Source organism: Mustelus asterias, chromosome 17, assembly GCF_964213995.1.
Source record: "Mustelus asterias chromosome 17, sMusAst1.hap1.1, whole genome shotgun sequence".
In the NCBI taxonomy this organism is placed as follows: Eukaryota; Metazoa; Chordata; class Chondrichthyes; order Carcharhiniformes; family Triakidae; genus Mustelus; species Mustelus asterias.
Genome location: NC_135817.1, coordinates 24,160,524 through 24,176,066, shown reverse-complemented (window position 1 = coordinate 24,176,066; position 15,543 = coordinate 24,160,524). Strand labels below are relative to the sequence as shown.

Genomic DNA, 15,543 nt, shown 5'->3' with positions numbered 1-15,543 from the left:
TTGCAGACTTCTATCAGATCGCCCCTCAACCTCCGTCTTTCCAGTGAGAACAAACCAAGTTTCTCCAACCTCTCCAGACCAGGTCAGGATGGTAGATTTCCTTCCCTCAGGGTCATTAGTGAACCAGATGGGTATTTCCCACAATCAACAATGGTTTCATGCTCATCATAGATTCTTAATTCCAGATTATGTTTATTGAATTCAAATTTCACCAGCGACCACATCTGACCTAACTGCTTCTAATCTTTTTACAGGAAATCCCTTGACAAATGTGACCACTTCACCGGTGACAGGTAACTGCAAATTGTTGATTGAGAGATTAAAATTTTGGAAATAGCAGTTCTACATCAATAAAAATTGCTCAAATTATTTCTCTTTACAACCCAGGCTGCAAAATCTTGCTGAATTGGGATAAGACCTGTAGCCCTACTGGTTGGCGGGATCCTCCAGTCCCACTGATGCCGACCCCCAGTGACAGGGTCCCTGGCAGCATGCCCAGAAAACAATGCAAAATGCCGTTGACATCGGCAGGACTGGAGAATCATGCTGCCAGCCAAGAGTGAGCCACCCCGGTCACCAGAAAGCACACTGGGCGGGACTGTATAATCTCATCCAATTTCTCATCATCTACTCTCCAGTACATTTGCTAATTACCTTTAACCCATGTCCATTGGTTACCAAACTTTCCTCCAAGGTCTATAGTGAACAGTACCATTGTGAGTGTGACACCTATTGATAGGATCATAGAATCCTTACAGTGTAGAATGATGCCATTTTGCCCAATGAGCCTGCAGCGACTCTCTGACCTTACCCAGGCCCTTTCCCCAGCGCTATCCCCATAAACATACACATTTGCAATGACGAAACAGTCGAACCTACACATCTTCGTGCAGTAAGGGACAATTTAGCATTGCCAAACCACCTAATCTGCACATCTTTAAACTGTGGGAGGAAACTGGGACACCTTGAGGACACACACGCAGATACGTGGAGAATGTGAAAACTCCGCACAGACAGTTACCCAAGGTTGGAATTGAACCCAGGTCCCTGGTGCTGTGAGGCAGCAGTGCTAACCACTGTGCCACCATGCTGCCCATAATAGGTACTGATATTGTTCTCTTCAACCATATTAAGAATATGAGAAATAAGACAGCTAATGCTGAAACTGAGTGCTTTAGCACCCCAGAAAGCTGTTGATATGATTAACATTGAATCAAAGTGGATAGAATGAGGCTTTTTGACTCATTGTACCTGTGGTGGGCCTTTGAAAATGTTATCTCCTTCGTCCCACTCCCTTGCTCTTTGCCTCTGTCAATTTCTCTTTTCAAGTCTATTAATACGATAGAATCAGCTTCCACCAATGTTTCAGGCACTGTCACCTAAACCTTAAGATTTTCCATTAAAAATAATGTCTCCTTATCTTATCTCCAATGTGTTCAGTAATTATCCTAAATCCATTGACTCTAAATGCCTATCATCATGCCAGTGGATTCAGTCTATTGTAGGCCTGTGCCCCTAATGTATATAATTCCGTACAATGGTGAAGCTCTTAGAGTCAAGCTATGCATCAATTAAGAGCTGCATTTTGCAACGTAGATGCTGCTGTGAAACAAGGACCCGACCCATTAGCACGTGTTACACTTGTCGAAATTACAATGTCAGCAGAAGAAAGAAGCTTGTAGTAATGCATTGGCCACCTGGTATACACCCTCAACCTTTTTCCTCCTGAATCACTTTGGGCAGGTTTATAAAAGGGCGAGTGTGCCGGATTAATCCAATCGGATTATTTGCTGAAAATCTACCACACGCATCCTAACTGCTTATAATCTTTCTACAGGAAATTCCTTTTCCAATATGACCAGCTCATCTATAACAGGTAACTGCAAAGGGGTTGTTGAGTGTGTTAAATTTACATGATTTAGTTTTGCAAACCAGGCGAGAACAATTTGCTGAGTAAAAATAATTTATCCTCATCTTCTCTCTCAGACTATTTAATAGTTCAAAACCAATCAGTTGAATGCTTTTAAAAGACATGTCTTGCTACCAGAGGGGAAATGGCAGATCGCTATGAGGGTGTGGTTTGTGTGAGTGTGGAAAAAACTCAGGATAGACGGATATTCCTCTGAACATTATTGTTGGCACAGTTTTATGGGGACATCAATGACTTAGAATCAAAATTAACATTTCTTGAAATTAGTGCTGCTCAGACTGACTTCACCTGTGTTCATTTTACAAAGTAATATTACGGACAGGGTGTGAGGGTTGATTGTCTGATCTGAAATTGTGTCCTTTCCTTACAGCAAACAGCACTACTCTTCATGAGTCGTCACCTGCACAAACCACAACAGGTACAGAAAATGTGAATATAAGAATCCTCCTGTTTAATATGAGTAGTTAAACTGCAGGAAGCTTTTGAATTGATTTAAATAGAATCATGCAGGCTATTTGCTTCATGGTGTCTACGATGGATCTTTGTAAGAGATATCCAATTAGCCGCACTGCTCTGATTTTTCACATTTGCCCCTTTTCAAGAATTGCTCCAATTCTCTTTCAAAGGTTATAACAGAATCTGCATTTAGACTGTGAATTCTAACCCGTATTGACTCACTGCATCAAATTAATTTTTCTTCATCTCCCCTGTAATTCTTTTATTAATAATTTTCAATCATGTTCCCTTATTATGGACCCACCCGGCAATGGCTACAGTTTTCTATAGTGATCACTCCATTTAATATGGATCATCTCCCGCAATGAGCAAACTCTGACAGTCAAACTCAGTGTCACCGAATGACAACATTTTACAAAATTGAAGCCATCATTAATCATGGGCCCTGGCTCAGAGTAAAGTAATGCCCTTGCGGGGATATACACAATACCAGCAGAAGAGGTGGGGAGCTTGTAGTGTCAGACTGGAACAGTTATTATTTGGCACAGTTGATTTTCTTATCCACTGACATTCTCTTAAAGTCACTCTGCCATGTCAGTTCCCGAGGGCAGTGTCAATGGAAAACTACAAATGACACAAAGACTGGCCAGGTGGTTAACATTGAGGCAGAGTGTCTTGGGCTGCAAGAATATATGGACGGAATGATTAAATGGGCAGATAATGGTGGATGGAATTTAACCCTGAAAAGCGTGAGGTGATACACTTTGGAATGAGTAATTTGACAAGAAAGTATTCGAAGAATGGGAGGACACTAGGAAGTTCTGTGGAACAAAGGGACTTTGGCATTTTTGTCCACAGATCTCTGAAGGCAGAGAGGTAATGCAGGTGGAGAAGGCAGTCAAGAAGGCATACCGCATGCTTGCCTTCATCGGCAAGCATTTAAAAATTGGCAAAAATTGAGTTTAAAAATTGGCAAGTCATTTTGCAGCTTTATCGAACGTTAGTTAGGCCGCATTTGGAATATAGTGTTCAATTCTGGTCGCCACACTACCAGAAGGATGTGGTAGCTTTGGAGAGGGTACAGAAAAGATTTACCAGGATATTGCCCGGTATGGAGGGCATTAGCTATGAGGAGAGGTTGGAGAAACTTGGTTTGTTCTCACTGGAGCAACGGAGGTTGAGGGGAGACCTAATAGAAGTCTACAGGATTATGAGAGGCATGGACAGAGAGAATAGTGAGAAGCTTTTTCCCAGGGTGGAAGAGTCAATTACTAGGGGGCATAGGTTTCAGGTGCGAGGGGCAAGATTTAAAGGAGATGTACGAGGCAGATTCTTTACACAGGGAGCTGTGGGTGCCTGGAACTCGTTGCTGGGGGTGGAAGTGGAAGCGGATACGGTAGTGACTTTTAAGGGGCATCTTGACAAGTACATGAATGGGATGGGAATAGAGGGATATGGTCCCTGGAAGGGTAGGGAGTTTCAGTTAAGTCGGGCAGCATGGTCGCTGCAGCCTTGGAGGGCCGTAGGGCCTGTTCTTGTGCTGTAATTTTCTTTGTTCTTTAAGAGTGGTGAAAACGGCATTTAAGGTGCTTGCGTTTATCAATCGAGGCAAACATAACAACAACAGGGAAGTCGTGTTGGAGTTGTACAAATGTTTGATGAGGCCAAAGGTAGAATTCTGTGTGTAGTTCTGGTCGCCACATTACAGGAAGGATGTGATTGCACTGGAAGCGGTGCAAAGAAGATTCACCAGGATGCTGCCTTGGATGGAACATTTAAGTTATGAAGAGAGGCTGCATAGGCTTGGCTTGTTTTCGTTGAAGCAGAGAAATTCCAAAGATGTGCGGGTTAGGTTGATTGGCCATGCTAAAAAAATTGCCCTTGGTGTCCTGAGATGCGTAGGTTGGAGGGATTAGTGGGTAAATGTGTAGGGATATGGGGGTAGGGCCTGGGTGGGATTGTGGTCGGTGCAGACTCGATGGGCCGAATGGCCTCTTTCTGTACTGTAGGGTTTCTATTCTATTCTATTCTATTCTAGAAGACTGAGGAGCGACCTGATTGAGATGTACAAGATTATGAGGAACGTGGACAGATGGATTAAGGAGCAGCTGTTCCCCTTAGTTGAAGGGTCAGTCACGATATAGGTTAGAGGTGAGAGGCAGGAGGTTTAGGGAGAATGTGAGGAAAAACCTTTTTCCCCAGAGGGTGGTGATGGCCTGGAATGTGCTGCCTGGGAGGGTGGTAGAGGTGGGTTGCCACACATACTTTAGAAAGTACCTGCATGAGCACTTGGCATGTCATACCATTCAAGGCTATGGGCCAAGTGCTGGCAGATGGGATTAGGTGGGAGTTCAGGTGTTTCTAATGTGTCGGTTCAGACTCAATGGGCACTTTATGATTCTATGATTCAATGTAAATCTACTACAACCGATCAAACTGTTTGTCATCTTTATACAGGGGTCTCCTTTACCACTATGACCAGCACATCTGTGACAGGTAATTGTAAATAGTAATTTGCAAGAGAAATTCAAATTCTGCAAAGACTACTGCACATTTATGAATACAGTTTGTCTTTGTTAACTTGACTGTATGAATGTACCTGAGCTGCTTCTCCCCAAGTTTGCGGATGTCACGAAGATGGCTGGAATTGCGGATAGCGAAGAGCATTGTCGGGCAATACAGCAGTATATAGATAGGCTGGAAAATTGGGCGGAGAAGTGGCAGATGGAGTTTAATCCGGATAAATGTGAAGTGATGCATTTTGGAAGAAATAATGTAGGGAGGAGTTATACAATAAATGGCAGAGTCATCAGGAGTATAGAAACACAGAGGGACCTAGGTGTGCAAGTCCACAAATCCTTGAAGGTGGCAACACAGGTGGAGAAGGTGGTGAAGAAGTCATATGGTATGCTTGCCTTTATAGGACGGGGTATAGAGTATAAAAGCTGGAGTCTGATGATGCAGCTGTATAGAACGCTGGTTAGGCCACATTTGGAGTACTGCGTTCAATTCTGGTCGCCACACTACCAGAAGGACGTGGAGGCATTGGAGAGAGTGCAGAGAAGGTTTACCAGGATGTTGCCTGGTATGGAGGGTCTTAGCTATGAGGAGAGATTGGGTAGACTGGGGTTGTTCTCCTTGGAAAGACGGAGAATGAGGGGAGATCTAATAGAGGTATACAAGATTATGAAGGGTATGGATAGGGTGAACAGTGGGAAGTTTTTTCCCAGGTCGGAGGTGACGATCACGAGGGGTCACGGGCTCAAGCTGAGAGGGGCGAAGTATAACTCAGACATCAGAGGGACGTTTTTTACACAGAGGGTGGTGGGGGCCTGGAATGCGCTGCCAAGTAGGGTGGTGGAGGCAGGCACGCTGACATCATTTAAGACTTACCTGGATAGTCACATGAGCAGCCTGGGAATGGAGGGATACAAACGATTGGTCTAGTTGGACCAAGGAGCGGCACAGGCTTGGAGGGCCAAAGGGCCTGTTTCCTGTGCTGTTCTGTTCTTTGTTCATTGTTCTTTGTTCAATGTAGATTGACAAATCCAGCCTCTCTGCTCCTTTGGGGACAGCACCTCCTATAAGATGCACAATAATACACAAGGAAGGTCTGGACAAACAGTATTTTCCAAATCTGGTGCCTTGTCACATGCCCAGTGTCACTGGAACTAGAAACTACATAAAACGCCGATATAGTTGTTAAAACAAAATCAATCACCTAGTTTTAAATGAGATTTATTACCACCAAAGGGAGAAAAAGTGCAGCAAAATGTGTATGTAGGTTGTAGATGCGTACCTGAGACTCAGAATAAATACTGTTCCTCTGGACATTATCAGTGGCAGAATTTTAATTAGGAGATCAGTAAATCTTAGAATTATGTTTCTTTATTCTTTGTGGAACATGGGTGTCGATGGCTGGCGAGCATTTATTGCCCATCCCTAGTTGCCCGTGAAACTGAGTGGCTTGCTATGCTATATCAGAATGCAGTTGTGAGTCAACTCCATTGCTGTGGATCTGGAGTCACATGTAGGCCAGACCAAGCCAGGGTGGCAGATTTCCTTCCCTCAAGGACATTCGTGACACAGATGGGTATTTCCAACAATCAACAATGATTTCATGGTCATCATAGATTCTTAATTCAGATTATTTTTATTGCATTTTAAATTTCAGTTGAGAGTCAACCTACCGTATCCGCTTCCACTACCTCCCCTGGCAATGGGTTCCAGGCACCCACCACTCTTTGTATAAAATATCTGCCTCGTACATCTCCTTTAAACCTTAAACCTGGTAATTGACTCTTCCACCCTGGGAAAAAGCTTCTGACTATCCACTCTGTCCATGCCTCTCCTAATCTTGTAGACTTCTATCAGGTCGCCCCCCAACCTCCGTCTTTCCAGTGAGAACAAACCAAGTTTTTCCAACCTCTCCAGACCAGGTCAGGATGGTAGATTTCCTTCCCTCAGGGACATTAGTGAACCAGATGGGTATTTCCCACAATCAACAATGGTTTCATGGTCATCATAGATTCTTAATTCCAGATTATGTTTATTGAATTCAAATTTCGCCATCGACCACATCTGACCTAACTGCTTCTAATCTTTTTCCAGGAAATCCCTGGACAAATGTGACCACCTCACCGGTGACAGGTAACTGCAGATTGGTGATTGAAAGATTAAAATTTTGGAAATAGCAGTTGTACATCAATAAAAATTGCTGAAATTAGTTCTCTTTACAACCCAGGCTGCAAAATCTTGCTGAATTGGGATATGACCTGTAGCCCTACTTGTTGGCGGGATCCTCTAGTCCCACTGATGCCGACCCCCCATGGCAGGGTCCCTGGCAGCATGCCCAGAAAACAATGCAAAATGCCGTTGACATCGGCAGGACTGGAGAATCATGCTGCCAGCCAAGGGTGAGCCACGTCTGTCACCAGAATCCACACAGTGGGCGGGACTGTATAATCTCATCCAATTTCTCATCATCTACTCTCGAGTACATTTGCTAGTTACCTTTAACCCATGTCCATTGGTAACCAAACTTTCCTCCAAGGTCTATAGCGAACAGTAACATTGTTAGTGTGACACCTACTGATAGGATCATAGAATCCCTAGAGTGTAGAAGGAGGCCATTTTGCCCAATGAGCCCGCAGCGACTCTCTGACCTTACCCAGGCCCTTTCCCCAGCGCTATACCCATAAACATAGAACATAGAACAGTACAGCACAGAACAGGTCCTTCGGCCCACGATGTTGTGCCGAGCTTTATCTGAAACCAAGATCAAGCTATCCCACTCCCTATCATCCTGATGTGCTCCATGTGCCTATCCAATAACCGCTTAAATGTTCCTAAAGTGTCTGACTCCACTATCACTGCAGGCAGTCCATTCCACACCCCAACAACTCTCTGAGTAAAGAACCTACCTCGGACATCCTTCCGATATCTCCCACCATGAACCCTATAGTTATGCCCCTTTGTAATAGCTCCATCCACCCGAGGAAATAGTCTTTGAACGTTCACTCTATCTATACCCTTCATCATTTTATAAACCTCTATTAAGTCTCCCCTCAACCTCCTCCGCTCCAGAGAGAACAGCCCTAGCTCCCTCAACCTTTCCTCATAAGACCTACCCTCCAAACCAGGCAGCATCCTGGTAAATCTCCTCTGCACTCTTTCCAGCGCTTCCACATCTTTCTTATAGTGAGGTGACCAGAACTGCACACAACATTCAAAATGTGGTCTCACCAAGGTCCTGTACAGTTGCAGCATAACCCCATGGCTCTTAAACCCCAACCCCCTGTTAATAAAAGCTAACACACTATAGGCCTTCTTCACAGCTCCATCCACTTGAGTGGCAACCTTTAGAGATCTGTGGATATGGACCCCAAGATCTCTCTGTTCCTCCACAGTCTTCAGAACCCTACCTTTGATCCTGTAATCCACATTTAAATTAGTCCTATCAAAATGAATCACCTCACATTTATCAGGGTTAAACTCCATTTGCCATTTTTCAGCCCAGCTTTGTATCCTATCTATGTCTCTTTGCAGCCTACAACAGCCCTCCACCTCATCCACTACTCCACCAATATTGGTGTCATCAGCAAATTTACTGATCCACCCTTCAGCCCCCTCCTCTAAGACATTAATAAAAATCACAAAGAGCAGAGGACCAAGCACTGATCCCTGTGGCACTCCGCTAGTAACCTGCCTCCAATCCGAAAATTTTCCATCCACCACCACCCTCTGTCTTCGATCAGATAGCCAGTTACCTATCCAATCGGCCAACTTTCCCTCTATCCCACACCTCCTCACTTTCATCATAAGCCGACCATGGGGGACCTTATCAAACGCCTTACTAAAATCCATATATCTGACATCAACTTCCCTACTTCCATCAACACACTTAGTTACCTACATAAACATACACATTTTCCATGACTAAACAATCCAACCTACACATCTTTGGTCAGTAAGGGACAATTTAGCATTGCCAAACCACCTAATCTGCACATCTTTAAACTGTGGGAGGAAACTGGAGCAACTGGAAGAAACGCACGCAGACACGGGGAGAATGTGCAAACTCCGCACAGTTACCCAAGGTTGGAATTGAACCCAGGTCCCTGGTGCTGTGAGGCAGCAGTGCTAACCACTGTGCCACCATGCTGCCCATAATAGGTACTGACATTGTCCTCTTCGAGCATATTAAGAATATGAGAAATAAGACAGCTAGTGCTGAAACTGAGTGCTTTAGCACCCCAGAAAGCTGTTGAAATGATTAACATTGAATCAAAGTGGATAGATTGAGGCCTTTTGACTCATTGTACCGGTGGTGGGCCTTTGACAATGTTATCTACTTAGTCCCACTCCCTTGCTCTTTGCCTCTGTCAATTTCTCTTTTCAAGTATATTAATACGATAGAATCAGCTTCCACCAATGTTTCAGGCACTGTAACCTAAACCTTAAGATTCTCCATTAAAAATAATCTCTCCGTATCTTACCTCCAATGTGTTCAGCAATTACCCTAAATCCATTGACTCTAAATGCCTATCATCATGCCAGTGGATTCAGTCTATTGTAGGCCTGTGCCCCTAATGTCTATAATTCCGTACAATGGTGAAGCTCTTAGAGTCAAGCTATGCATCAATTAAGAGCTGCATTTTGCAACGTAGATGCTGCTGTGAAACAAGGACCCGACCCATTAGCACGTGTTACACTTGTCGAAATTACAATGTCAGCAGAAGAAAGAAGCTTGTAGTAATGCATTGGCCACCTGGTATACACCCTCAACCTTTTTCCTCCTGAATCACTTTGGGCAGGTTTATAAAAGGGCGAGTGTGCCGGATTAATCCAATGGGATTATTAGCTGGAAATCTACCACACGCATTCTAACTGCTTATAACCTTTCTATAGGAAATTCCTTTTCCAATATGACCAGCTCATCTATAACAGGTAACTGCAAAGGGGTTGTTGAGTGTGTTAAATTTACATTATTTAGTTTTGCAAACCAGGCCACAACAACTTGCTGATTAAAAATAATTTATCCTCATCTTCTCTCTCAGACTGTTTAATAGTTCAAAACCAATCAGTTGAATGCTTTTAAAAGACATGTCTTGCTACCAGAGGGGAAATGGCAGATCGCTATGAGTGTGTGGTTTGTGTGTGTGTGGAAAAAACTCAGGATAGACGGATGTTCCTCTGAACATTATTGTTGGCACACTTTTATGGGAATATCATTGACTTAGAATCAAAATTAACATTTCTTGAAATTACTGCTGCTCAGACTGACTTCACCTGTGTTCATTTTACAAAGTAATATTACGGACAGGGTGTGAGGGTTGATTGTCTGATCTGAAATTGTGTCCTTTCCTTACAGCAAACAGCACAACCATTCATGAGTCGTCACCTGCACAAACCACAACAGGTACAGAAAATGTGAATGTTAGAATATAAGAATCCTCCTGTTTAATATGAGTAGTTAAACTGCAGGAAGCTTTTGAATTGATTTAAATAGAATCATGCAGGCTACTTGCTTCATGGTGTCTACGATGGATCTTTGTAAGAGATATCCAATTAGCCGCACTGCCCTGATTTTTCACGTTTGCCCCTTTTCAAGAATTGCTCCAATTCCCTTTCGAAGGTTATAACAGAATCTGCATTTAGACTGTGGATTCGAACCCGTATTGACTCACTGCATCAAATTAATTTTTCTTCATCTCCCCTGTAATTCTTTTATTAATAATTTTCAATCATGTTCCCTTCTTATGGACCTACCAGGCAATGGCTACAGTTTTCTATAGTGATCACTCCATTTAATATGGATCATCTCCCGCAATGAGCAAACTCTGACAGTCAAACTCAGTGTCACCGAATGACAACATTTTACAAAATTGAAACCATCATTAATCATGGGCCCTGGCTCAGAGTAAAGTAATGCTCTTGCGGGGATATGCACAATACCAGCAGAAGTGGAGGAGAGCTTGTAGTGTCAGACTGGAAGTTATTATTTGGCACAGTTGATTTTCTTATCCACTGACATTCTCTTAAAGTCACACTGCCATGTCAGTTCCCGAGGGCAGTGTTAATGGAAAACTACAAATGACACAAAGACTGGCCAGGTGGTTAACATTGAGGCAGAGTGTCTTGAGCTGCAAGAATATATGGACGGAATGATTAAATGGGCAGATAATGGTGGATGGAATTTAACCCTGAAAAGCGTGAGGTGATACACTTTGGAAGGAGTAATTTGACAAGCAAGTATTCAAAGAATGGCAGGACACTAGGAAGTTCTGTGGAACAAAGGGACTTTGGCATTTTTGTCCACAGGTCTCTGAAGGCAGAAAGGTAATGCAGGTGGAGAAGGTAGTCAAGAAGGCATACCGCATGCTTGCCTTCATCGGCAAGCATTTAAAAATTGGCAAGACATGTTGCAGCTTTATCGAACCTTAGTTAGGCCGCACTTGGAATATAGTGTTCAATTCTGGTCGCCACACTACCAGAAGGATGTGGAGGCTTTGGAGAGGGTACAGAAAAAATTGACCAGGATGTTGTCTGCTATGGAGGGCATTAGGTATGAGGAGAGGTTGGAGAAACTTGGTTTGTTCTCACTGGAGCGACGGAGGTTGAGGGGAGACCTAATAGAAGTCTACAAGATTATGAAAGGCATGGACAGAGTGGATAGTGAGAAGCTTTTTCCCAGGGTGGAAGAGTCAATTACTAGGGGGCATAGGTTTCAGGTGCGAGGGGCAAGATTTAAAGGAGATGTACGAGGCAGATTTTTTACACAGGGAGCTGTGGGTGCCTGGAACTCGTTGCTGGGGGAAGTAATGGAAGCGGATACGGTAGTGACTTTTAAGGGGCATCTTGACAAGTACATGAATGGGATGGGAATAGAGGGATATGGTCCCCGAAAGGGTAGGGGCTTTTAGTTAAGTCGGGCAGCATGGTCAGTGCAGCCTTGGAGGACTGTAGGGCCTGTTCCTGAGCTGTAATTTTCATCATTCCTTGTTCTTTGAGAGTGGTGAAAACGGCATTTAAGATGCTTGCGTTTATCAATCGAGGCATAGATAACAAAAGCAGGGAAGTCGTGTTGGAGTTGTACAAAACTTTGATGAGGCCAAAGCTAGAATTCTGTGTGTAGTTCTGGTCGCCACATTACAGGAAGAATGTGATTGCACTGGAAGGGGTGCAAAGAAGACTCCCAGGATGCTGCCTTGGATGGAACATTTAAGTTATGAACAGAGGCTGCATAGGCTTGGCTTGTTTTAGTTGAAGCAGAGAAGACTGAGGAGCGACCTGATTGAGGTGTACAAGATTATGAGGAACATGGACAGATGGGTTAAGGAGCAGCTGTTCCCCTTAGTTGAAGTGTCAGTCACGATATAGGTTTGAGGTGAGAGGCAGGAGGTTTAAGGGGGATGAGAGGAAAAACCTTTTTACCCAGAGGGTGGTGATGGCCTGGAATGTGCTGCCTGGGAGGGTGGTAGAGGCGATGTGGTGAACTATAGATGGTTACCACTATGGGTACTTGTACATATGTTACTCTTGTTACTGTTGGGGTTAGGGTTGGGGTGTTCCACCTGTTAGCATTGTTCTGTGGTACACTCCGTTTGGCTCCGCCTTCTTACAGGAGTATAAAGGTCACTGCTACTTCCTAGTAGCCCTTAGTCTGGGATTGTATTGTTAAGCAGTGTACTCTATTCTTGTTGTGAATAAAAGCCTTTATTCCCGGGTACGTCCTAGCCTCCCGTGTGAATCAATCGCGCATCAATTGTATTCACAACAAAATACCGAAAATGTTGTTCGAAGAAAAATGGAGCAGATGCTGAAACCCGATCGGCTAACCTTGGATCCGCGTGCCGCTGGAGCGTCAAATACTTTCGACCATTGGTTGAAGTGTTTCCAGGATTACATCGACGCCTCAACAGCGGTCCAGTCCGACGCCGACAGATTGCAGGTCCTCCACGCCAGGGTGAGCAACACTGTGTATGCAACAATCCGTGATTCCCAAAATTACAAAGAGGCCATCGAATTACTCAAGAACCTGTACCATAAACAGCCAAACTAAATTCATGCTCGTCACCTATTAGCCACTCAACGGCGGCAGCCCGGCGAAACTACGGGACAGTACCTGCGCGAACTTCAACAGCTAGCCAGAGCCTGCAACTGCAAGGAGCTGTCGGCTACTCAATACACCAACGATCTTATCCGAGATGCGTTCGTGGCGGGAATCGGCTCATCCTATATTTGCCTGCGGCTGCTAGAGCAGGGTAACTTGGACCTGGCTAAGACGGTAGAATTGGCCGATGCAATGGAACCGGCCCCCAGAAGTCTTGAAACCTACCCCACCGACCACATGGGAACATCCTGGCAAGCACAGCCGCCGCCTCAACTGTACTCGGTGCCTCCTCGGAACTGCGCGATAATGCTCTCAACTTCAGGCCTGACGGCTGCAGCAGCTCCTGGAGGCCCACGGTGCTATTTCTGCAGATTGGCGAAGCACCCTCGTCAGAGATGTCCGGCCAGGACGGTGGTTTGCTCCGCCTGTGGGAAGAAAGGGCACTGTGCAAAAGTGTGCCGAGCAAAGACCCCTTCCAAGCCCAGCAGTGCTGCGTGTGACTCCCCAGGATCCATCTCCTCGTCTCCGGCCTCGACGATGTCTTCAGCCACGTGCGATTCATGGGCGCCGCCATTTCCTATGACGACGATGCAAGCCACGTGCGACCTGCGGGTGCCGCCGCTCTCAACATCATCGACCACGTGTGATTCGTGGGCGCAGCCATTTTGGTCGACACTAGCCGCAGAAGACCAGCAGGGGTCCTCGTCGTCGACTATCTCAGCTGCCTGCAATTACACTCGGGATCCAACAGTGGCGTCAATCATCCTGGACCAGGCCAAGCCTCACAGACTCGACAAGTCCATGATGGACATAGAGGTAAACGGGCACCTGGCGCATTGTCTGTTTGACAGCGGGAGCACGGAGAGCTTCATCCATCCGGATACAGTAAAACGGTGCGCTCTCCGTGTGCAAACTGTCAGGCAGACAATCCCCATGGCGTTGAGGTCCCGATTTGTTATCGTTCTTGAGAGCTGTGTGATAACCTTAACGGTGCGGGGCACAGTTTACGAGAACTTTAGGCTCCTCGTGTTACCGCACCTTTGCGCTCCGGTACTCCTGGGGCTAGACTTTATGGTCCACCTGAAGAGTGTGACCCTGCAGTACGATGGGCCACTCCCTCCACTTTCAGTGGGAGAACAGCAGCCTCCGAATTGTCCTGCGCGCTCCACATGCAGTCTCTCGACACTCAAAATTACCCCGCCTTCCCTATTCGAAAATCTCGTGCCAGGCTGCAAGCCCATCGCGACTAAGAGATGGCGTTACAGCGCTGAGGATCGGATCTTTATTCGATCTGAGGTTCCGCGGCTCCTCAGGGAAGGGGTCATTCAACCTAGCACTAGCCCATGGAGAGCACAAGTCGTGGTGGTCAAGACTGGAGACAAGCCCCAGATGGTCATAAACTATAGTCAGACCATTAATAGGTACACGCAGCTGGACGTGTACCCTCTCCCGCACATATCTGACATGGTCAACCAGATTGCGCAGTACCGGGTGTTCTCCACCATTGACTTGAAGTCAGCCTACCACCAGCTCCCCATTCGCCCAGAGGACCGCAAATACACGGCCTTTGAGGCGGATGACCGTCTCTACCACTTTTTAAGAGTCCCTTTCGGCGTCACTAATGGGGTCTCGGTCTTCCAGCGTGAGATGGACTGAATGGTGGACCAAAACGGGCTACGGGCTACCTTCCCGTACCTGGATAACGTCACTATCTGCGGCCATGACCGGCAGGACCACGACGCCAACCTCCAGAAGTTTTTACGCACTGCGACTCTCCTGAACCTGACCTATAACAAGGAGAAGTGCATATTCAGCAAGAACTGCCGAGCAATCCTCGGATACATGGTGGAAAACGGGGTCATCGGCCCCGATCCAGACCGTATGCGTCCCCTCCTTGAACTTCCCCTACCCACTAGCATCTAAGCACTGAGAAGATGTTGAGGCTTCTTCTCGTACTATGCACAGTGGATTCCCAATTACGCGGACAAAGCCCGTCCGCTCATAAAATCTACCTCTTTTCCCCTGACAGCAGAGGCTCGCCTAGCCTTTGAAGGCATAAAAGCCGACATCGCGAAAGCCACGATGCATGGTGTCGATGAGTCCATCCCCTTTCAGGTGGAGAGTGATGCATCTGATTTCGCCCTGGCCGCCACACTTAACCAGGCGGGCAGGCCCGTCGCCTTTTTCTCTCGCACCCTCCAAGGCCCTTAAATTCGGCACTCCTCTGTGGAGAAAGAGGCTCAGGCCATTGTGGAGGCCGTACGGCATTGGCGCCATTATTTGGCTGGAAAACGATTTCCCCTGCTCACGGACCAGCGGTCTGTGGCCTTCATGTTCAACAACACGTTAAGGGGAAAAATTAAGAATGATAAAATCTTGAGGTGGAGAATCGAACTCACCACCTACAACTATGATATCATGTACCGTCCGGGGAAGCTCAATGAGCCCTCAGATGCCCTGTCGCGTGGAACATGTGCCAGTGTGCAGGAGGACCGGTTACAGGCCCTCCACAATGATCTCTGCCATCCGGGGATCACTCGGC

The 15,543-nt window shown here is 45.9% G+C and overlaps 1 long non-coding RNA gene across 1 annotated transcript in view; it reads left to right on the top strand.

Moving 5' to 3' along the window:
• The window catches only part of LOC144506375 (uncharacterized), a 59,892-nt gene that overhangs the window by 26,684 nt on the left and 17,665 nt on the right, over positions 1 to 15,543 (top strand). The window contains exon 2 of the long non-coding RNA XR_013499893.1: positions 6,998 to 7,036. This is a non-coding gene — a long non-coding RNA (uncharacterized LOC144506375). The remainder of the gene's footprint in view (positions 1 to 6,997; positions 7,037 to 15,543) is intronic.